Raw genomic sequence first — 24,016 nt, 5'->3', positions numbered from 1 at the left:
TTTATAAATAGCGGTGGTAAAAGGTCAAATGTGTATTGATAAAAGCTGGAAGAGAGTACATTGTGGGTAGGAGCAATAATGAGACAATGGATTTTACCAAGGTAGTATTCAGAAAAGACCTCATAAAGGAAGTGACAATTGAATTGTTTTACAAAATGAGTCAATTTTGTAAAACAATGAGAGAAGGGTGTAAGGTTAGAGAAGAAACAGGTAGGGGGCCCAGTTGTTAACACATGAAACAACCTGAAGCCAGGATAATGTGTTCAGGAAATGTCCATGGTTGGATCATAGTGTGGAAAGATGGAGATGAGAAGGGGTGTCAGACTGGAGAGGTTGGTAGGGAACAGATCACAGAGAACTTGGTATGTTTTGCTAAATACTTGGTAATGAGTTATGCAATCAGATCCCAGTTTTGAAAAATCATTTTGGAAGTGAGAAGTAAAATTAGGGGTGGACCTCTGCTAGGAAGCTATTGGGAGAGTCTAAGTGAAGAGCCTGAATAAGAGCTGTCGGGATAGAAAGAAGGGGATGAGACATGGAGATTCAGGATATGTTCGGGCCGTGGACTCAAAGGCTTGGTGAGTAGATTGGTGAAGGTACTATGGGAACAGGAGGAGTCAGATGCCATCTGGGATTGTGGCGTGGTGACTTGGCTGATGGTGATCCACTTGCTAAGATGAGGACAGAGAAAAAGTGGGTTTTGGGGAAAGAGTATGACATCAGTGTTGGAACTGTTGAGTTTGAGATAGTTCATAATTGATTGGAGAGGGAGCTCCAGGGGGCAGTTGGCTCTATGGGGCTGAAATTCAGGACTGAAAGCTGAGTGTGGGAGCTCTGCAACTTCTGTAGCTGCTATTGCTTCCCTTCGCTTCTTCTACTGTCCTAATGTCACACTCCGCTGCTACTCCTACCACCGCCACATGCCATGCATGCATACTCTCAATGCTCTGTTTTCTTTTAAGTTACTCTCTGTCCATGGTTTTTGAGCTGTCTTCTGTAGGAGAAATAATTTAGTCTTAGCCCCCCCACAAACAGTGTATACTAAGCTGGAAGATGTCTTCCTTTAAGAAACTAAGAAAAATTGTCTCTCTTGATGCTTTCTAATTCTTCATCTTTCCAAATGTCCCCCTGAAAAGTTTAACCCTCCCCAGTGGCACCTCCCTGGCATTTAGAATAAAACCCAAATTATCATGGCCCATGGACTCTTTACAAGGCCTCTGTCCACCTCCTTGAGCTTAGCTCTTTCACCTTCTCCACAGACTGCAGCTATAGTGTTGTTTTTAACTCCTGTTCCTTGGAATTAAAAATAAAGCAAACTAGTTTCTGTGCAGCCATTTGCACTTATCTGGGGCCTTAATTGCTCTCCCCCCAGATCTCTGCTAGGCTCCCTCCTACTCTTCACTCAATTTTCAGAACACTTATTTCAGAGGGGTCTTCTGTGACGCATCCCTGACAGTCTCCATCCCATTCTCCTGCTTTTGTTTATTTTTTAGCTCACAGCACTGTCTGAAATGATCTTACCTGTTTACTTGTTTTCTGTCTGTCTTAGCCTGTCAGTGTGTGAGCACTCATTTCCACCATATCCCTAGCACTTAGTACACTGCAGACACAGAGTAGACACTCCTTAAGTATTTGTTCTGAGAACCTCAAGTCTTGGAAAAACATCCCTAAATTCTAAATTAAAATGGGTTCCCCCTCACTCCCCAAATCACTTTAGGCCATAATCATTTTGGATGTTTTGAAAGACCAGTGTCTGGAGCATTATATCTTTCAGGGTTATGGGGAGGTCTGAGATGGGTCGAATTCCAATAGGAAACAGATGTACTGTCAAACAGGATAATTGAGGAGAGTTTAATGAAGGAATTATCAGGGTTTAGGGAAACTAACAAGGGATTGTAAAATACCACCAAAAACCCAGAGAAAACAGTTATGTGAAGATGGCCCTGAAAGGGCTAAAGGGCAGCAGCCACCCCATTGTCATCCGGCAGCGAGGGAGCTTGGGGAATAAATACCCTGACCTTCCTCTGTTCCTGTCCTATCATATTCAGCCTGTGCCTCCCACTGGCCTAAATTAAGTGCCAGAGGCCAAGGAAGACCAGTCCTCATGCAGCAGCCTCCAGGAATACAAACCAATGGTGGAAAAGGGAGCTGTGTAGATCTGGAGAGATAAGGAGTGAAAATCCCATCATGCCCATGCCATTTATTTTGTCCCTTAATCAAACAGTGTTTTCTATTGTTATTCAGTTATGTTATATACTTACATGAAACCAGTGAGAGGGAAAGGTATTTGAGAACAATGAATGTGCTTATAATTCCTTTGTGTCTCTCCTTAAGCACCTCGAATGGTGATACAGGATAGTCCCTTAATATGTGTGAACATTCAGCTTAATTGAATGATATATGAAACCCTTGCTAGGTGTGTGTGTTCTAAAACCAGAGTATGTTGCATAAATCTTAAATGACAATGTCAGTTTAACCCTTTATATCAGCATTTCTGTAGTACCCAAATGCCTGATATGCAAGAACCATAGATGGTCATTTTTGCTTTTTGGATTGCATGTTTTAATGCATCGTTGATGGCCACAATCATAGAACTCCATTTTCTTTCAGGTGAGACAAAATTCTCTGTAGGGATTTGGACAATTGATGGGTATTAGAGGACACTCTCTCCATCTCAGAGCTTACTCTACTCAGGCTGATTATCACTGAAAGGTTAGTGTTGCATTGTCCTATCAAGTAATATATTTTAGGAGCAAAAAAGAGTGATGATTTAATTTGATATAAAAAGGTAGTGTTACAATCCAAGTGTCCATCAATAACTGAATGGATAAATAAAATATGGTTGGGTGCACACAATGGAATATTATTTGGCCATAAGAAAGAATGAAGTCACGAGGCAAGCTGCAACATGGAAAAACCATAAGAATGTTATTCTGAGTAACATAAGGCACATAAAGACAAATATTTTATGTTATCGTTTATAGAAGATGATTAGAAATAGGAAATTTGCAGAGATAGAAAGTAGATTAGAGAATAACGGGAGATTGGGGAGGGGTAAATGTTTGTAAAAATTTTAAAAAGACAACATTAAATTCTAACAATCTATTCTGCCTAATTTCTTGATGCTCCTGATGTAGACCAGGAGTCCCAAAGTGTAACAATAACAACAAAAATAGCTACCTCTTTTGAGCTCCTACCGGGTACCAGGCGTTGAAACTACTTGACGTCTAACAACCTCATGAACTTGAGTTCCTGCTGAGTACCAGGCACTGGAACTGCTTGACGTCTAACAACCTTGTGAACTTGGTATTATTTTAGTTTTATGGTTGAGATGGACTCAAAAAGAGTCCCTGAAAGGCTTCCAGGAAAAAAGAGAAAAATTCAGGATTCAAACCAGTATTTATCTGAAACCTGAACACCCTCGACAAAGTGGCTCCCGGGATCGTCACTGGAAGCCTACGGTGAAGAGAGGATGGGGCTGTGGAGCTGGTCAGTTAGGAGCCCAGGGCTGAGGCGGGTCATGAATCACACCTTGCTTTGCCATGCCCTGGGAAGTAAGCCCCTGTAGGGAAGGTGAGAGGCGTTCCAAATGACAAGAGTAGGGCAGCTGACACCACTGGCAGTGTGGTGAATGTGGGCCACAATTGGTTGATTGGTTGAGGGACCCTGGCAACCACAATTTCAAGCTCCCTTCCCTTATCCTCCATCATAGAGCCTCCCGTTCAGCTTTCCTCCTAATTATCTCACCTTCATGTGCCTGGGATTCCACAGGCTTATCCTAGTGTGGAGAGGAATTCTTTGGACCCCGAAAACAGGAAGAGGATAGAGATAGCTTTCAAATGAGGAACCTAAACTCATTTCTTGTTTAGTTGGATTATTATTTTCAACTGAGAAGGTACTAGAAACCCAGAAGACAAAAATGAGGGAGGGGAAAGGATTCAAGCATATGGGTAAGTCACTTGGATTCTAAGATTTCTTTTTTAGGTGAAAATAAGAAATGTAGAAAATATCCAGAGGTGGAATCATTTGAGTTTGCTAATTAACAGAGTATATACTTGGAGAAAGATTTGCTAGAGGGGAGAGGCTCATGATATTTGGCAAGTTGGAGCTTAGACTGAGTTAGAATTTGTAGTACTCTAAAAGCATTTCTGAGTTCAAAACAAAATTGTTAGATTTTGCATAAGTAATGCTTTGTACAGTAATATTTTGCCTTTCTGCTGGTCAAGAATTACTGTAAAGTCTATTTTCATCCCATCCAATCAAGATGATTGGAGAAAAGTCAGCAAAGAAAAGTACTTCAGAAGTTTTTCCCGGAGCTTATTTGTTAGTGTGGATTTATCCAGGTGTTTGGTGAAGTGCTCTAATTTGAATGACCTCCACAAAATGGACCCAGTGAATTCTCTTCTGGTCATTTCATAATTTAGATCATCTTGCTCCCTATGAAGTCAGATCTTCTTATTTATAATCACCTTTAAAAGTTGTAAATAGAATTTCATCTGCATAGATCATCTGAACCGATAGCTCCTGTTTGATTTTAGTCTTTTGTTCATTGATCTTAGCTGTGGTGTTTTGTACACCTACAATGCACCAGACATCATGTGTGTCATCTTTCTATCTTCACAGCAAGTACTGCTATCATTCCGTTTTACAGATGGAACAATTGAGACATAGAGATGTTAAGTCTCTTATACTCTTGATAGCCTAAGTAGTACAGTGACTCTAGAAGTTACAATGAAAGAGAAGTTTATAGAAAAAAACTGCAAAAGAAAAGTTTTCACATATAAAGACAATGGATTTTAAATAAACACTCACACAAGGTAAGGCTGTAGAAAGAAATTGCCAAGGAAATGAAAACTGTAAAAGTGAATGAATTTATAAAAAGGAGTCAGAAGGCAACTATACACTCAACAAACATCTATTAAGTGCCAGGGGAGAAAAATCATGTGTGTGTTTGCTGATTTCTTTATCAAAAAATAACACTCAATTATTTTTGAGTGTTATTCATCTAATCATGAGATTTGTGCTGAAGTAAGTTAAAACTCCAGAGTTTGAAAATGTCTCTGATAAGGCAGAGATTTGGGGTGTTTAGTTTCTTGTTTGGCTGCATTTCTGTTCCTTTGTGACTATAAGTTATTCTAGACATCTTTTTTTAAAGCATGGACACCATAAAGTGCAAGGATCAGGGAAGGAAGGACAAGTTTTTTTTTTTTTTTTAACAAAATGAGAGCAGGGGAGGGAATAAGTGTTAGAGGGGAACATCTTTATTTTCTCATAGAATATGACCAGGTACCCAGTACACTTTCTGCATTTTTTTGGACAGCTGTATGAACTATTTTCCAGAACTGTCTTTGTGTAATTATGAACTCCCTGATCTTTCTAGGGCTGTGTGTGAGATACTCAGTCTGCAGACGGACTGTTGTCAAGGAGCCTCCTGAGCAGGCATTTTCCAGTTTGAGGAAGTCCCCCTTGCTGTGTTAGATGAGCGTCACAGGCATGCAGAGAGTTGCTGGGTGGACGCAGTCACCCTACTAAATGGGGTCAGCCTCTTTCCCAGAACTGAAAGCAGTTCCAGTGCCTCCATTGGCTCAGCACTCGAGGAAGGCAATTTCAGGAAGCAAGCCTATACGGAACTAAGAGCACAGTCATGTGTTCATGGGTGACTCACATAGGGTTTCTACTCCGGCACATGACCCTTAGGCCTCCTAATGTGTGGGATGGGCTGGAAGTTAATGATTCATTGCCATCAGGGGCATTATTTCTGAGCAACCTCCCTACTTCTCCTGGGATGGCTGTAGTGACTGGCAGCATCCAGCATGGGCTTTGGAGCCAGCCTGCCTGAGTCTACTCTCTTAGCATCACTCTGACCCTGGGAAAGTCATATAATGGTGCCATGCCTCAGTTTCTTCATCTGTCAAATGAGTATGATAATAACAATATTTGATAGGATTTTTGTGAATGTTATATGAGAATAACATATGCAAAGCTCATATAGAAGTGCCTGCCGCGTAGTGTTTGATGAAGAAAGACAATGATAACTTCAAAGGCAAAAATGATTTCCCATAGGACATTAACAGTATGCTACATTTGTCTGGTATTTTACAGTTTATGAAACGCTTTCATATATAGTTACGTCGGTTGATCAGGGAATAGTAGTTAGAATGTTTCACTTTTGTAAGAAATGGGCTGATAGGAGAGTATAATCTAGGAAGGATAAGGGGAAAGCATTTAGGGCCTAAGGAATACATTCACTGGCCTGGACTGAATAGAAAAGATGCTTAGGAGGGCACTTCCTGTCCCCAGCAACATTGCTTGAATACCCTACTTTCCAGAAAGCTCTGTGTCTCCAGGGTAGGAGTGTTTCCTCCCCAGTGTCCCTATCAAAAGAGCAACCACTACTGCCCTGGGTACAGGTAGAACATGATGAACTGTTGACAAGCCAGAGGTATCAAAAGGCATCTCTACCTTCCCGCTGGGGCGTAGTGGCCACCAGCCTCCAGGCTCAAACATCAGCCCCTACCTTCTTCTGTCTTAGCCGGCAGAGCACCTGAGACATAAAACCCTTTCCTTCCTCCAGGAGCCAGGTCTCAGGAGCCTGTTAATGGGTGAGCAAAGGCTCAGAGAAAACCAATCAAGGAATCAGACTTTCTCTTCAAATGAAATAAGATGCCAAATGACCAAATGGCCCTATTCTGTTGGCTGACAGTGTGGCTTCACTTCTTCAGTGCTAAAACCACAACAGTCCTGTTGGTCACCCTGCTATACAGATGGCCCTGCTCATAGTAGTTCAAGGGAGTTTAAGAGTAAGTCCATTAAATAGTACACTGATGCTGGCTAACGCTGTGCTACCTCTTTTTAGATAGCCCTGCTAATATGCCCCAGATGACTCAGTGATATTTCCTTATAGGTGGCTATGGTCAAAATGTTCCCTTTGAGAATTATAGTGTTTGCTGAGTGTTTCTGTGGGGTCAAGATCAGGGCTTCTCAACTTCAACATGGTTGATGTTTTGAATGACTGTGGGGGTTGCTGCCACTGTAGGAGGTTTAGCGACATCCCTGGCTTCACCCGGTGTAGCCAGTAGTTATGGATGCCAGTAGCTTCCCCACCCCAGTTTTGTCCCCAGGCTTGCAGAAAAAAGTCCAACCAAAAATGTCAAAAATGTTACCAAGCATTGGCAAATGTCTTCTGGGGGTGGGGTCGGTGGAAATTGCACCCCAGTTAGGAACCATTGTTCTGAAGTCCATTTCAACTCCCAAATTACAGGAAAATGATGATTTGATCACATTTGTACCTTATCTGACTTTCTCTTAATTTTTTCTTCTTTCCTTCTATCTTTCAATATTTTCAAAACTGGTTTTGATAGTTGCCTTGCTCTTTTCTTTTCCCCCTGCTGCCATCTGAGATCTTGTGATTGTGATATTCTAAAACATACTGATAGGACCCACGTTTGTCTGGAAAGCCATTCCATTGAGCTTTTTAGAATCTGGAAATTCTTTCTTCCTCTTAACTTCTTCACCTGTCTCAGCAGGGTGTCCCCTACTGTTCACTGGGATTGAGCAAATAAGTCTTCAAAGTTTGTTAGAAAAATCATTATCGAACTTGATCCTCTTAACTAGAAAAGCTTGTTTCCTCACAATGCTAGCTTTGGTTAGATTATTTCTGAAATAATGAAATGGTATTCTCTGTAGAGACTTTAGAGTACAGGGCTTCTTATTCTCTTATAATCTCAAAAGTCTAATAGCCCACAGCACCTGCATAGAGGCCTCAGAACTGAATCCCATTTGCACAAATGGGTCCTTTTTAACTGTGTAGTCAGCTCCATGGTTTCTGATTATTTAAATGAACCCCATATTTCTAAGCCCTGCTCTTCAGTTGCTAGGACAACCTTGTGGCAAAGGTCATCTGATCCCCATTTTAGCCTTTGACAGATGAAAAGTTAAACCAAAGATGTGTAATGCTATTTTGTAAAATTTAGCAGAAATGGAAATTCCGATTATCTTTCTCAGTACATGTTCCGTTTTATAATTACACTCAAAAGTTTCTTCCCTTTTTCTTAAGCACTGTAGCCAGTTTTCTCTTTGTAGTATTTATTTTATTAAGAGTATTAAAATCTAATTATAGAAATATTACAGGCTACTAAAGAAACATAAAGGAGAATATAAAGGAGAAAATAAAAATTATCTGTAATTGCACTATCCTGAGATAACTGCTGTTGGAATTTTATGTCCTTTAAAAAAATGCATGTTTATCAGATGAACTTTTCTCTTGTTTAGTTCTCACTAGGGATAGAAAACACTTCCATAATTTTACGATGAATTTCAATTTATTTCTACTTTTAAATGAGTAAACAAGTCTTACAGAGAATTAACTCAACAAAGAATTGTATAATGATGATAAAACTTCATTATATTAAGTTGTTTTAGGCAAATAAGCTAGGTTTGGTTATCAACTGTTCTTAATTTCTCAAACATCCCTTGGGAGTTGCTTTTATGCTATTTAAACAAATGTACTTATAGTTTCTACTTCCTTCTCCTGTGTACCACAAAAGGTGGAATATTAATTAGATGAATTGTTCTGCAACTCATTTTTCTTTACTTAGCAATATATCTTGGAGATCTCTCAATATCAGTCAGTATGTTGAGAGCTTCTACATTGCCTTTTATTTTTTCTTTTCATAGCGACATAATATTCCATTGTATAGATGTACCGTAATTTATCTAATGTGATCCCTGTTGATGGACATTTGGTTTGTCTCTATTCTTTTGCTACTACATACAGTGCTGTAATAAATAACCTTGTAAATGTGTCATTTCACAGGCATAAAATATATCTGCGGGATAAGTTTCCCACAGTATAATTGCTAGCTTAAAGAGTTTTTGCAATAGTAATTATAACAGATTTTGCCAAAGTATACCCCATGGAAGTTCTATCAATATATACTGCAACCAGAAATGTAGGAGAGTACCAGTTCCAATTACTCCACAGATTTGGCAGTAGCAAATTTGTTTATTTTTGCCAAGCTAATAGGTGAGAAATGATATTTTAGTGCAGTTTTAATTTAAATATGTTCATAAAATTAGAGGTCAGTGGTACTTCTTTATATGTTAATTATCTGATATCCTGTACATATTATTCTATTGGTTTGTTGGTTGTTTTTTATTAATCTGTGCATATTATGTACAGATTAATGTATATATTATATGTATACATGTATATATATAATATGTATATATTAATCTTTTATATATTATGGAAATTAGCTCTGTGATTTAAATTGTGGGTATTCTCTATGATTTGCCTTTTGATTTTGTTTATGATTTTTAAAAATTCTGTATGTAGTTCAACTTAATTAATCTTTTTTTGGTTTTGGATTATGAGACATAGTACAAACGTCTTCTTAATTTCCAGCTTGTGAAAGAATCTTGTCATGTTTTCTTTTGTGAACTTTGGTGGTATAATTTTTTACATTTAAATATTTGAGCCATTTGGGGCTTATCCTGGTATAAGATATGATAATTTTTTCTAGATAACTGTGACTCAACATCACTTATTAAAGTCCATTTATGTCCTTTCTAACTTTTGTGCTAGTCTTGCCATGTATTTGAATTCCCTGTCTCTTTTTATGTATAAACTTTTACATTTTATTAAATATTTATTTATGTATATCAGAACCCCATAAGGCATTATCATGGTTGTTTTATGTAGGCAGTGTCTATTTAAATTTGTCATTTTTATTTCTCCTTATTCTACCCTATATTCTCCTACTTTCCATCTTGGATCATTTATCTTTTGCTTAAAGTGCCTCTTTACAATATCTTTTAAGTGACAGTTTACTTGTGACACGTGTTATCTCACTCCGTATTAGACTGAAAATGTCTTTATTTTCACTTCATTTCTGAAAGATATTTTCAGGGCAGATGAAATTCTAAGTTTGTAGTTTTGCTGAAACCCATCCCCCACTGCCCAACACATTGAAGATATTAATCAAGTGTTTTCTGGCTTCCATTGTTAGTGCTAAGACAGCAATTGTCAATAGTCCTTTGAGGATAATGGCATTTCTCCTTAGTTGCTTTTAAGATTTTCCTCTTAGTCTTTAGTGTTTTGCAGTTTCCCTTTGATATATCTGGGAATGGATTTTTAAAACTCATCCTGTGTAGGATTCATTGTCCTTCTCGCTTCTGTGGACTGACTTCTTTCATTGTATTTGTCAAATTTTCATGTGTTTTCTTTTTGAATTTTGTTTCTGATCCACTCATTTTTCTCTCTGGGATTCTGAATATGTATTAAAACCCTTTTACTTGTTCTCTATTTTTCTCTTCCATGTCTTCTATCGTTTTGTCTCTCCATTCTTCAATCTGAATTTTTTTTCCTGCTTTATCTTAAAGTTCATTAATGTTTCATTTGTTTCTGATTTGATATTAAATCTATCCTCTGAATTCATAATATCAGCTGCAGTGTTTTTTAGTTCTAGAAATTCTATTTGATTATCTTTCAAGTCTATATAATTTTTCATTATTTCCTGAAAAAAATTTTCGGTCTTCGCTTTTATGTCCTGGAATATCATAAGCATAGTTGTTGCTTATGATATTAACATCTGGAGTCTCAAAATATCAACATCTGGAGTCCTTATGAGTTTAATTTTGTATCCTGTTGTTTCTGCTGGTTCTTACTTGTGCTGTCCTTATGCACTTGGCTATTTTTGATTGAAAATTTTAAAAAATAATAATTTGAGGTTTATGATTAGGTTATACTCATCCTGAACCACACTATTTCATTTATTGAGACTTTCAATATCTGATTTTCAATATCTGCTTCAGTATCTGGTAGTGCTAGTAGCCCCTCAGCCAGAAGCAGACATATAAAAACACCCTCCAAAATAAACAACATTATATTGTTATATTTTTGGAAGTGGCCAGCTGTGTTAAATTTATAAATTAATTCAGAAAAAAAAATAACATCTTTAAGATGTTGAAAATTCCTATCCAAGAATATGGCAAAGACAACTTCAAAAAAGAATGTTTTGGGGATTCTTTTGTCTAAATTTTATTTATTTGGGACTTTAATTTTTTTCAAGAACAAGTCTTTGAAATCATAATGAAAATCAATAGACATATATATGTCTATTATTGTATGTAATATGCTTAATATATTACATATGGTTTACTATATAGGTATTCCTTTAGATTGTCTCTACAGGGACATAAAGCAAGATAACTTTCTAAATGATATTGTGATTTTAATCTTGTGGTCTCTGGTTGTTCTGGCAGTAGCTTCTAGTTTGCACCTTTTTTGCCCCATTCCAAGTCATGGAAACCACAATCCCTGACCTTTGCTTTGATTCTGTTTGGCTTGCCCTACATTTCTTTGGATTTCATGGACGTGGGTTACAATAATTCATTAGATGTTTTTGCTGTGCTGTTAACAGCATATGTGATACCCAACAAACCAAGATTCTTGGATTCACACATAATAGAGTGCAGTGTTAAGATCGCAGAAGCTGGTGTCTTACTGGCTGGCTTGAAACCCTGGGGGACCCTTCCTTGCTTTGTGGTTTTGAGTTAGAGACTGAACCTTTTAAAAACACAATTTCCTCCTCTGGAAAATGGGCATGATCACAGAATCTTCCTCTAAGTATTGCTTTGAGCAATACTATTACCATTTTTGTGGTAATAGGTACACAGTCAGTGATCAATAAATGTTAGCTATAATTCAGTTCCTCATTTTACAGATAACTACTCTGAGGTCCAGCCACTTAGTAACTTTCCTAAAATCCCTAAATTGTTAGCAATTGGCAGAACTTTTTTATTCTTGAATCTAGTTCTCATCATGATGCCACCAATGAATAATAACACAGAGTAGCTAATGTATATCTGGTTCTTAGCAGTCACACTACTCTTAGTATTTTGCCTATGTTAATTTGTCATCCTTATTAACCAGAAAGTAGATCCTTTAATTATCTCCATTGTACAAACGAAAAAAATTATACCATCTTCATGGTACAAATAAAAAAGTGAATAAATGAAGAAATGAATGAAGTATAGAGGTTAAATGACTTTCAAGGGCAGACAACCAGTAACTGATAGAGCTAGAATATGAACCAAGACAATTTGACTTTTACCCACTCCATTGCTTCTCGGAGAAAAATGATCGCATCATTTGGGGAATGATCTAATATCACTGACAACAGAACGTGTTCCTTGAGTCCTATTTCCAACATGATACAGAGCTTCTGGTAGGTAACTGATTCCAAATTCCAGGAAGTGATTCCACCCAGCTCATCCAAAGGTCTAGTTTCGGTTGGTAAGTCCTGTCCCTGGAGCCATCAACTTATTCTTGGATCAGAATTTTCCCTAAGTGTGCAGCAGCCTCCTCCAAGCTCCTCTTTGCCTTTTCTTTTTTCTTATGTTTCCCATATGCACCCTGTTCTTTTTCCATGTCCTTGTCATTTACCCTCTGTTTCTCCTTCACCTTAGTCTCTGTTCCTTGGGTTTTCTCTGAAGATGGGGTGAATTGAGAAGGGGGTTTAAGGAAACTAGCATTTACTAAGCACCTACTAAATATTAGTCGTTGTGCCAAGTGCTTTCATATTTGTGTTCTCTTCCTCGTTTTGCAGTAAACTTAGGCTCAGAAAATATAAGTAAAAAGTTATGCAAGTTCACACAGCTGGATTGTAACCACAACTGATAAATAATTGCATGCACTGGTACTGTCATAGTTGTTAAATATTGAAATCCTTCTGTGCCTGTTGGTGGATAGCTGCTGCTCCAAGCCTATCAGGAATCTCCACCGACCAGCCTGGTCCTGCTAATCCCTTTCCCAAGAACCCCAGACTTGTCCATAAACCTACAACTAAAGGATTAATAGCCCGGCCCAGCATCGGCATGGTGGATCCATTCCAGCTACAAGTTCACTGCAAATGTGTGTCCTTGAGGTGTTCACATATCTAGTGGCATGCTGAGTACTGCTTAGCACTATTGGGGGAGCTCAGGATAAATGAATGAAAAAATACCTTCACAGCTCATTAGTGAAAATGCCATTTTGGATCAGATCAGAAACACTGTGGCTTAGCTGAATTCATTGCCTCCCTTGATAAAGTATAAGACAAAGAGTGTTGCATCTGTGGACAAATGGATTTTGTGTTCTCATCAAGAATTAGGTTGTTGGAAGGAACATTTCCTGGTGTTGTCTCAATTCCTACCCGACTCCCACTGCTAGAGCTATGCATCCCAGAACCTTCTTTCTAGGCCTTCAGCCACCAGAGCCCTTGTTTAGAAACTTCTCCCTCCATAAGACCCCCACCCCCAGCCCACCCTACCCCAGGTTCCCTAGGTTTCAGAGGCCTGCAAGAGGTTAGGGTCCCAAACATCATTTCTAACATTCTTTCTTTGGAAAAGACACTGTGTTTCAAAAAGTAACTTATAAATGATCTTTTGAAAAAAGTAAGGTGAAGGATTTCCTGTGTTCAAGAACAAACTTAAATCCTATTGTTTCCTGCCTGTTACTTTGTATTTGATGATAAACCAATAGATGTGTTATGTATGTTGTTTATTTGTTCTACTTTAAAGTCATACTTTTCCCAATCTTAAGAGACTATTCATGTATTAGTTAGGAGAGGCTAGGTATCAGCAACATATTATACTCCAAAGTGTCAGCGGTTTTCCAAAAAAAAAAAATTATTTCTTTCTTAGGTACCAGTCTAGGGTGGGCGTGCAGGTTGTTGGATGGCTCACCTCCATGTATTAATTTCTCTTAATTGACAGTGGCTTTGCTTTTTCTAATATATGACGTCTAGAGTATCCTCCCAGTTAGCCAGAGGGAAGAGGCAGAAGAGTGCTTGGTTTATTTTGATGAGATAGGCCTGACAGCCTTGCACTCGCTTTCTCTCCTTCCATCAGCCAGAACTCAATCAAATGGCCACACCTAACTGCACAGTGGGAACTGCGCTCTAGCTGGGGTCTTTAGATGGGGCAACCTCGACACCTTGTATTTTTCATAACTGTCAAACATTTGAAGCTATAAGTATGCCCCCCAGAAGAGGTACTTGAGGGATGTGCCACTGCTGTTCTGTCCCTCCTTTGCCTTAATTTCAGGAAGTAGCCTTGCTAACAGTCACAACTAAGAAGGGTGGTTAGTGCTTCTCTGGATGAGGCAAGTCCAAGCTGGGAGCTTAGCACGTGGGAGTCCACACAGGTTCTGCCTGGTGGATGCTACCTTCTCTGAGCACTACCGAGTGGGCAGTGACTCCTCAATGACTGGCCCTTATGACCTTGGACAAGTCACCTTACACCCCCAAATCTGTTTTCTTATCTAGGTCGAACTAGCAGGTATCTAAGGTATTTCACAGTTCTAAAATGGCATGGTTATAAGAATTTGGCCCATGGGCGATCCTGCAGGGTGATTGCAACAACACAGACGCAATGTTTGTAGAATATTTTACAGCTTTTACAATCATTTAATCATTTGGTGGGGTGGCAGGGAAGGAAGGGGAAAAAAAAAAAAAAAAGAAAGCACCCGAAAGCATAAAGTGGCCATTGTTCAAATGTGGTTTAGGAAGCAAAAAGGAATTTATTTTGGAATCAACCTAGATGGGTGGTGAAAAGCTCAGAGGTCAGCAGTCACACTAAAAATGTGCTTTTGATTTTAGCAACAGCGGAAAATTGGCAGTCTCATATAATACATGGATACATTCATTTTGTATCATTCAAAACTCCCTGCTTACCCATCTCCTTACCATTATTAGACATCACCCTTTTGGGAATATGGTATATAAAGCATCATGTTCAACAAATGACTCTCACCCCTTAGAGTGAAGTCTTTATTGCTTTTTTTCTCTCCCAAGAATACTGTTGCCTCTGAGCAGCCTTATTTATAGAACCAGTGCTATTTGGTATAATAAGTATATTACTGACAAGAAGTTTTCATTTTTAGGAAAGAGTCATAAATGGAAAGGAAATGTGTGAATATGGTGTGTTTTCTGCTGTAAGGAACAATGTATTATGTACCTAAAAACATCTATAGACGTTTCCTTGGAAAAAGCCAGAACAGGCTGTTGATAAAAGTTTTGAGCGCCCATTTGCTCAAGTCATTGAGGTAAGAGCTGTGTTAGTGTTTCAGAAATATTCACGCTAGCTTGGGCTAACTAACTTCAGCTGATCTGAATATTACATGGTGGGATTTTCATGGGGCAGAATCTAAGTTTCTGTGACTTCATTTTGAGAATATGTGGGGCAAAGGAGTGAGGACTTTGGTTTGACAATAAAACCTATTGTTTTATTTCTTGAAACCTTTTTTAAAACCCTGAATGTATTAGATTACATTTGCTATTTTACCTCTTGTTCACCCTGTACCCACAATGGGTTAAACAGATTGCCAAAGCAGAGTGTTTGACAAACTCACTGATAAGATGAGGCTCCATTTAAAATCAGGGGGGCATGGTAGGAATGAGGCGGAGTTCCACTATTGTAAGGCCCAGGGAGCAAAAGATCTGGGGGAATCCCAACACACGATGGGTTGGAGTAGACCCTCCATCAGTATCTGGTAAATACTGGAAATGAAGTTACTTTGGGAAATCAGTGTGCTGTCTTGCCTATGGCAACCTGGGCAGTGGGGGGTATCATAGTCAGAAGACTACTGGGTGAGCATTGAATTAGAGCTGAGGAGAAGGACTCTAAATTTAACAGCATTGACTCCTGAGCCTGGTACAACCTCTATGCAGTAGTAGGATAGTTCGGGACGGGAAACCTTCTGAAGTCCAGTAACTTCAGAAGTCCCTCTCCAGGCCTGTGCTCCAGTGGGCACTGGTCATCTCAGTGACCACATTCTGCTTGTTTTAGGCTTCCAAGGAGGACCACCCTTCCTTCTGACAATCACATTTTTTCTCGGATCATGTTAATCAGTCTAATCACACTGAGGCCTGCTGGCCTTGGAGCCAGGTGGTTTCTATTGAGGTATAGCTCTACTGGATTTTGCAGATAGAATTCTTTCAAAGGGCTTGTTTGCTGAATTGATTTAATATTACTTTTTGGTTTTTTTGGTATACTGTAGGGCACGGTCACATTTCATTCTTTTGCCCATGTGAGTATCCCCTTATTGTGGGGAATTGAACCCAGGTCTCCCGCATGGCAGGTGAGAATTCTATCACTGAACTACCCTAAACACCCCATTAATATGGCTTTAAAATGAGCAAATCCACACACTGATTATTTGAAGAATGTTAAAATGTAAAATTTGGCATGCTGTAGAATGGAAGGAACAGTTTTCAAGTTATCGAGGGAACCATGCATTTTGGCGCTCTAATAAATGTGTTGAATGGCTGAACGAATGAATGACAAGGATTTCTGATCTAGTGGAAGCATTCCTTACTTTAAGATAATGGAATAGTGCCAGAAAGGTCTGGTTTAGGTCCTAGCCTACCACTTTCAAGTTTTCTAAGAAAACAATCCCTCGGAGCCTCAATTTCCTTCACTGAAAGTGGGTTTAACCTTTTACCTTGCTTGGTTTTGGGGAAGGATAGAAAAAGATACATGATCAGGATTAATGCAGTGCCCAGCACATAGCCAGTGCTGCAAATGTGGCAAATAATGGGGAAAAAGCAAAGAGCATTGACTTGTGGTTTGTCATGGTGATCAACAAAGAGGACAAAGATAAGTACATACAACACAGAGAAAATATGAAAACCAGATGCGTGAGTAGCATGGGAGACACAGGTGGCTGCTCCAGACAAGGCCTCGATGGGCAGGTGCTACTATCCACCACCAGCTTGGAGATGACCAAAGGGTGGCGTTGGGAGAGGACCAAGGGATTGATGGGTCACTTCAGCCTAAGGAATTGGTGGTATTTTGAGCTCCCATTTGACTCTTTTAAGGACTCGAAACTGGCAAAACACTTTCAGTCGGTTATTTGAGAAAGGGAAGAAAGCAGTGGGCCGTGTGAAACTGCACTCCTCAAATACCTGTACCTGGGAAAGCAGAGGCAACCATAAATCAGAATTCTCATGGCCTCATATTTTAAAATCTGACCTCAGTGAGAGTTGAAAGCATTGTAGGAGTTTTCTGCATTTTTCATGGAGTGAATTCAGATTCCTCAGGTGATGCTGGCGAAACTTTTAACTGGCAGTGACCTTGAGCATGTTAGGAAATTCCTGACAATTGTGAATACTTCGAGTGTTTGCTGTCAAAATGTGTTTTGACAACAGCATTTCAGCTGACTGGTCAGGTTTTTAGCTGTGAGGCTGAGAAACCTCTACAAGGGTCAGGGCGGAAAACAGAGTGATGCATCGAGAGTGAGTGCGTGGATATGGGTGAATGATGCACAGACCCACTCACTGATCAATCTAACATCCTTTGTTAAGTAATTGACCAAAAATTAAGTGAAAACACAAGAAACTGCTTGAAATATATAGATTTGAAGGAACACGGTGTTATCTGTCTCACTGGTGGGTTGTGCTTTGGAACCAGGGTTGGGGTCTATTTTTTGCCACCAGAAGGAATGAGGAATTGAGAAACCAGGAACAAGTGTTCTTTCTACACTGTAATAAAGGCCTGACTTAGCAAAACATGAGCAACAGTCTTTTTGCACCACCAATGGTCTTCCCTATTTGGGTGGGACCTGGAGGTTGCTGGAGGGGCTATTTCATGAAGGGAAAGAGGGCTTTGCTGAATCAAGATTATACTCTGCCATAGTGTTGGTCACTTTTATGAACAAAGTTAGAACCTATATTCCATATTTAGACAGCATTAAGTCTTTTCTTCCGTGGCATTCAACTCATTTAAAAAAATATGTAAAGCCTTCCGTGTTTGCCTCAGACTTTCTCATTTGACAGTATCCTGCACTTTGGGGCTTTGAGGGGAAATAGAAGTCGATCTGCTTAATTTGTGAAGTGACGCATCCCATGCCGTTGTAACTTGATACATTATTGTGGAAATCACAACCACATTACAGGCTAGCTGTACTGTAGTCCCTATTTGCAACCTGAAATTCTTAGAGGAAATACAATCTGATTTCGTTAGACGCATTCAAAAAATATTAAGCACCTTCCATGTGTCAGATGGGTGAATGAGGCAGGCAGAGATCCTGCTTTCTCTGAGCTTATATTCTCGCTTGGTTAAGTAGCTTCTGAAGAAACCACTATTACTGAGAGCAAAATAATATCTATGTAATAGTAGCATAGTATGCTGTGTTACATGGCACAAACAAAAGGCAGTGCCTGCCCTGTTCACCACAGTCTAGCAAAGTGCCTGAGACATAATAGGTGCTTAATATATTCTATATTTTTTAGCATAAGTGATTGAATAAATGTCTAAATGTTAAAAATCATAGAATCCAATAACATAGGATAAAACAGCTGAAAGACCCAAAGCTCCCAGGGAGGAAAAATGATTTCTGAACCTGTTTGATTAGATAACCTCTTTTGTAAGGAAAGAGCTTTTTTTGGAGTCAGACATATTAGGATTCAAATCCTAACTCAGCCTCATAATAACTGCAAGTCGCTTCATTTCTCTGAGCCTCAGTTTTCCCATCTGTAAAAAAAGGAGAATAAAAATACCCATTTTAAGGACTAAATGAAGCAACAATATAAAAAAAATAGGTCCAAAACACCACTCCAAAAAAATGATAATGGTGAAGAATATACAACTATGTGATGATATTGTGAGCCATATAGAATGCTTGTTTATTAAGAATGTATGTGCTGGTACATTGTTTTGTCAATTAAAAAAAAAGACAAAACAAACAAACAAACAAACACCACTCCAGGGGCCTTGAGGGATTCAAAGTAGTATAATTTACCATGCCCAACCTCAGTGTGCTTATACATTTGATTGGGAAGATGATTTAAACAGTTTTAAGGTTAGATAAAAATAATAACATTAAGCTAGAGTTCAAAACTATAGCATTTAACACTTTGCTTGGCAGCATAGGATGAATTTCCAAATTAAATTGTCCAGGCAATAAGACTTTCACAAATCAGAGGTGGAAGAAGACCTCATGTGTAACTAACTGCTGGTGAAGTGCTGGCCACATCTGGGTTTCCTAGGGTGAATTATTGAACAGCTAGGCTGTGTCAGGGGCTGTGCTAGAATTTGGAGATACAGAGGTGAGCAAATAGACAAGACCTCTGCCTTCATGGAGATTACAGTCTGGTGGTGGAACAGCCAGACAGTGAAAAAATAAAACATGCAAGTATTTAATAACAGACTGTGATGAGTGCTGCAAGAGGAAGCTTATAGGGAGATGTGAGAGAGAATAAAAGGTGGGGGGGGATCTAATTTGGGATGTTAGGGAAGGCTTCCCTGAGGAAGTGACATTTGAGCTGACATTTGAGATCTAAAGAATGGAGTAAACCTGAAGTACTTGGCGAACTAAGAGCACTGAAAACCCAAATTGTTTGTTTTGTTTTGTTTTTTTTTTGTATGCTGTGTGGTGGGTCACAGTTCATTATTTTTCCATGTGAGTATTCCGTTATTGCAGCACCATTTGTTGAATTTTGTTTGTTTGTTTGTTTTGCTTGTTTGGTTTTTGGGAAGTGCATGGACCAGGTATCGAACCCGGGTCTCCCACACGGTGGGTGAGAACTACCCTTGCACCCCCTTAAGTGTCTTTTTTATTTCCATGAATAATTAGTTTCGGGGATAGAAATAAAAACAATCACATTTTATAAATGCTCTGCATTTGGGCAGCAGGGAAGCGTCAGTTTGTAATCAACATCCGCTCTCACACATGCACGTCCACGCACACATGCAAGACCTGTATGACACACTCCCACCCTCGCCACAGCCTCCCCTCCCTCCTCATAGTGTAATCTAAAAAAGAAGGTGAACGATTATCCCAGTTCTCCAGCAGGTGTTTCCCAGAAGCTCCTGAGGAAGGGTCTAGGGAGGTGAAAGTTTTTGTCACTAAAAGTTTTGGGAGCCCTCTTCCGAGATGTGGGGTCTGGCTGCGTGGGAAGGCCGCTGCGCTCGGGTTCCCACCCCTGAACCGTGACTCAGCTGGGGTCATCACTAGTGCAGATCAGCCTTCGTGGGTGACGACAGGAGACCGAGTCATGTTTCCTGGAGCCACATTGGGAAAACAGTCGAGGCAATAATCACTTTTCATATCACATCCAGCATCATTTACAGAGTGGCACTGCGATCAGCAGCCACAGGTACGGTCCATGGAGTCAGACTGCCTGGATATTTTTGTTTTAATTTTTTTAAACATAACAGCATACAAAAACGAACATTCTTACCATATGATCATTCCATTCTTGGTATATGTTCTAGTTTGCTAGCTGCCAGAATGCAATATACCAGGAACAGGATGGCTTTTAAAAAGGGGAACTTAATAGGTTGCTAGTTTACAGGTTTTTTTGTTTGTTTGTTTTTTAGCATGGGCAGGCACTGGGAATTGAACTCGGGGTCTCCAGCATAGCGGGCAAAAACTCTGTCTGCTGAGCCACTGTGCCTCACCCTAATTTACAGTTTTAAGGCCAAGAACATGTCGAAATTAAAGCAGTGTCCAATCTCAGGCATCCAGGGAAAGATGCCTTGATTCAGGAAGGCCGATGAAGTTCAGGGTTTCTCTTTAAAGTGAGAAGGCACATGGCAAACACAGTCAGGGTTTCTCTCTTGGCTGGAAGGGCACATGACAAACATGGTGTCATCTGCTAGCTTTCTCTCCTGGCTTCCTGTTTCATGAAGTTCCCCGGGAGGCATTTTCCTTCTTCATCTCCAAAGGTCGCTGGCTGGTGGGACTCTCGCTTCTTGGTGCTGTGGCGTTCTCTGCTCTTTCAGAATCTTTCTCATTCTCCAAAATGTTTCCTCTTTTATAGGACTCCAGTAAACTAATCAAGACCCAGGTGGAGACACATCTCCACCTAATCCAGTTTAAACAGCACTTTGATTGAGTCACATCTCCAGGGGCATGCTCTAATTACAGTTTCAAACATACAGTACTGAATAGGGATTAGAAGAAATGTCTGCCTTTACAAAATGGGATTAGGATTAAAACATGGCTTTTCTAGGGTACACACATCCTTTCAAACCAGCACAGTATATAATCAATAGCTCACAATATCATCACATAGTTGCACATTCATCACCATGATCGCTTCACAGAACACTTGCATCAATCCAGGAAAAGAAACAAAAAGAAAAAAGAAAAAAACCTCATACATACCATACCTCCCTGCCTCCACCCCATGGACCGCCAGCACCTCCATCGACCCAATGCACTCCAGCCCCGCTTCCTTTATTTTCCTTCCACACCCCCCATCGCTTCCCTTCATGAATCATCAGCACTTCGGTCTACTAAATCTATTCCAACATTTGTTCCCCCATTACCCATTCATTTTCAATCCCTATGTTCTACTCATCTGTCTACATCATAGACAAAAGGAGCATCAAACACAAGGCCCTCACAATCACACAACCGCACTAATAAATCATCTTCAAGACACATGGCCACTGGAACACAGCTCTACATTTTCAGGCACTTCCCTTCAGCCTTTCCAACATACCCTAACTGAAAAGGGGATATCTATTTAATGCATAAGAATAACCTCCAGGATAACTTCTTGACACTGTTTGAAATCCGTCAGCCATTGACACTTTATTTTATCTCATTTCTCTCTTCCCCTTTTTGGTTTAGAAGGTTTTCTCAATCCCCTGATGCTGAGTCCCAGCTCCTCCTAGGATTTCTGTCCCACATTGCCAGGAAGCTTTACAGCCCCAGGAGCCATGCCCTACTCAGAGAGGGGAAGGGCAGTGAGTTTGCTTGTCCTTTTGGTTGAGAGAGACTGCATGGATTTGAATCCAAACTTTGCCACGTATCAGGTATGTGACTGCACGGACTACTCCTGTGTTGATGGAAACCAGACACATCCTCTTCTGAAACCCTTTGGGCCAGATGTGTTTTGGAATACAAAATATTTCAGATTTTAGAAAGGTGATGTGTTACATTGACCTTGTATTGCTTGGCCTGGGGTAGCATCCCATAATCACACACATCACGATTTCTTCAGCAGAGCATACGGATGCGTAGGCATGGTGGAAGAAATGAAATCTGTAGGTTGTCTTGTTCACTTTCAGGTTTTGCAACAACCTGGCTTTTCAGAAGTGTGGTATTTCCCTTATAGATGAGGTATATCTTGGGGGGGTTCAGTGAGATTAAAATGTAAAGTGCTGAGCCAGCAATGAGTACGGAAAACACTAATGCAAGTAGGAGCAGTTATTATAAAGTAAATGGACCCTTTAGGCTGAGTACAAATTGAATCCTCAGTGTCATTTTCTCCCTATCTCCCCAAAAGTGGGCCTCCACTATTTTTATTGAGAAATCTTCACACACATACAGTTCCGTACACGGTGTATAATCAAGGCTCATAATATCGTCAGAGAGCTGTGTATTCATCACATTTGATCATTTTTTTAGAACATTTGCATCACTCTGGAAAAAGAAATAAAAAGAAAAAACTCATACATCCCATGACCCTTACTTGCCTTTTATTTTTCTTTTAAATTTGTTTTTGTGTGTGTGTGTTCCACTCTTTTTCTAGGAAGTATCTAAGCCAGCTGGTATTGTCTAAGGCTTGACTCTTTAAATTACATTGAAAGCAAGCCAGCCTCCGGAAATACTCCTGTGCCTGGTACACTGTCAAATTGCACTTTAAATGGAGAGAGGACAGGAAGTAATGACAGATGCCGCAAGGGACTGGAAATGGTTCTTGGACAGGAAGACGTAGTTGGGACAGCCGTGAGGGGAAGTCGAATTCAGTCGAATGAGCACATGGAGTTCACTCCTCAGGCCCACATTTGCTGAGCTCGTCCTTTGTGTCAGGTGCTGCCCTGGATCCCGGAAAGCCGCCGGTCCTGCTGATGCTCACCGTTTCTGTGTGAGTGTGGAGTAACCAGCTAACCTCTCTGGGCCTCTGCTCATTTGGAAACAAAGGGGTGGAGTCGGGGTGTAACTCAGACACCTTTCACCTTCAAAGATCTGTGATCCTCAGAATTAGTTCCCAGAGGTTGTTGGTCTATCACTGTCCCTCAGTCTGGAAGTCAAATGAAGGCCTTTTATTACAACAAGAAGGACTTGAGGTAGACCTAAGGAAGGACTTGTTAATGGTGAGAGAGTGTTGGAATGGGCTTCTTTAAGTACTTATTGTCTCTCTAAATAGGGATCTTTCATTTTTCACATATTAATAGCAGTGACCGTAGGGCGGAGCTGTGGGTGTCTCAGTGGGAAAGTAGGGCTCCTGTCCTCCCAGAGCTCACATTTCAGTGGAGCAGATGTATAATTAAACACAATAAACATCAATACCATACTAAAACGTCAGGTTGTGATAAATGCAAAGAAGAAGAAATAAAAATGTGGAAGAAAAGAGAGAGAGTGACAGGGTTGGGGGCTGGAGGGCTGTGTTTACAGTGGTATCGAGACAGGCTTCTTGAGGAGGTGACGTTTGAGTGGAGACCTGAATCTGGGGAGGGCTGGGCAGGGAAACACAGGTGGGGGGCAGCAATGAATGCGTAGACCAGGACTGGGGAACAAGCTGGCATGTTGGAGGAATAGCCAGGGGTCCGTGGGGTGGCCAGAGTGGATGAGGGATGCGAGAGAGGTAAGGAGCGAAGCAGAGCAGAAACCTGAGCCGTGTCCCGCAGGCTCCTAGCGGGAGTCCTGGGAAGGACTTTAGATTTTATTCCATGTGCCAAGAAAAACCACCAGAGGGTTTTAAGAAGGGAAATGGTATGATTGGGTTTGAAAAGATCATTCTACTAGAATAAAATAGTCTAGGCATTTCTTAGGTGGAGTCCAACTTTGATGAAAGTTGATTTAGTCCATCTTGATGCTACAGGATCTGTACTAGATGAATGTTTTAACATCCCATTTGTTTGAAATACAACAACTATTTCCATGTATGTCCGTGCTTTTAAAAAGGCTTAGGGACTATAAACTGCATTCATTTAAAAGAGATCTTATATGAAGATGATTGCTTTCTAAACAGACAACTTGCGGCTTGAGTTAGTGCTTAATTGTGTAATCTTGTAT

At 40.0% G+C, this 24,016-nt stretch overlaps 1 protein-coding gene across 20 annotated transcripts in view; it reads left to right on the top strand.

Annotated features, from left to right (window-relative positions):
• Positions 1 to 24,016, top strand: part of RBM47 (RNA binding motif protein 47) — a 192,230-nt gene that overhangs the window by 48,529 nt on the left and 119,685 nt on the right. For 10 of the 20 annotated variants that reach the window (XM_077136676.1, XM_077136692.1, XM_077136680.1 and 7 more), the window contains one exon: positions 2,611 to 2,712. The exons of the other annotated variants lie outside the window; for them this stretch is intronic. The gene's annotated coding sequence lies outside the window, so the exon portion shown is untranslated. The remainder of the gene's footprint in view (positions 1 to 2,610; positions 2,713 to 24,016) is intronic. 20 annotated transcript variants of the gene reach the window in all.

Source organism: Tamandua tetradactyla, chromosome 19 (genome assembly GCF_023851605.1).
Source record: "Tamandua tetradactyla isolate mTamTet1 chromosome 19, mTamTet1.pri, whole genome shotgun sequence".
Lineage (NCBI taxonomy): Eukaryota > Metazoa > Chordata > Mammalia > Pilosa > Myrmecophagidae > Tamandua > Tamandua tetradactyla.
This window is presented reverse-complemented; position numbering and strand designations above follow the sequence as displayed.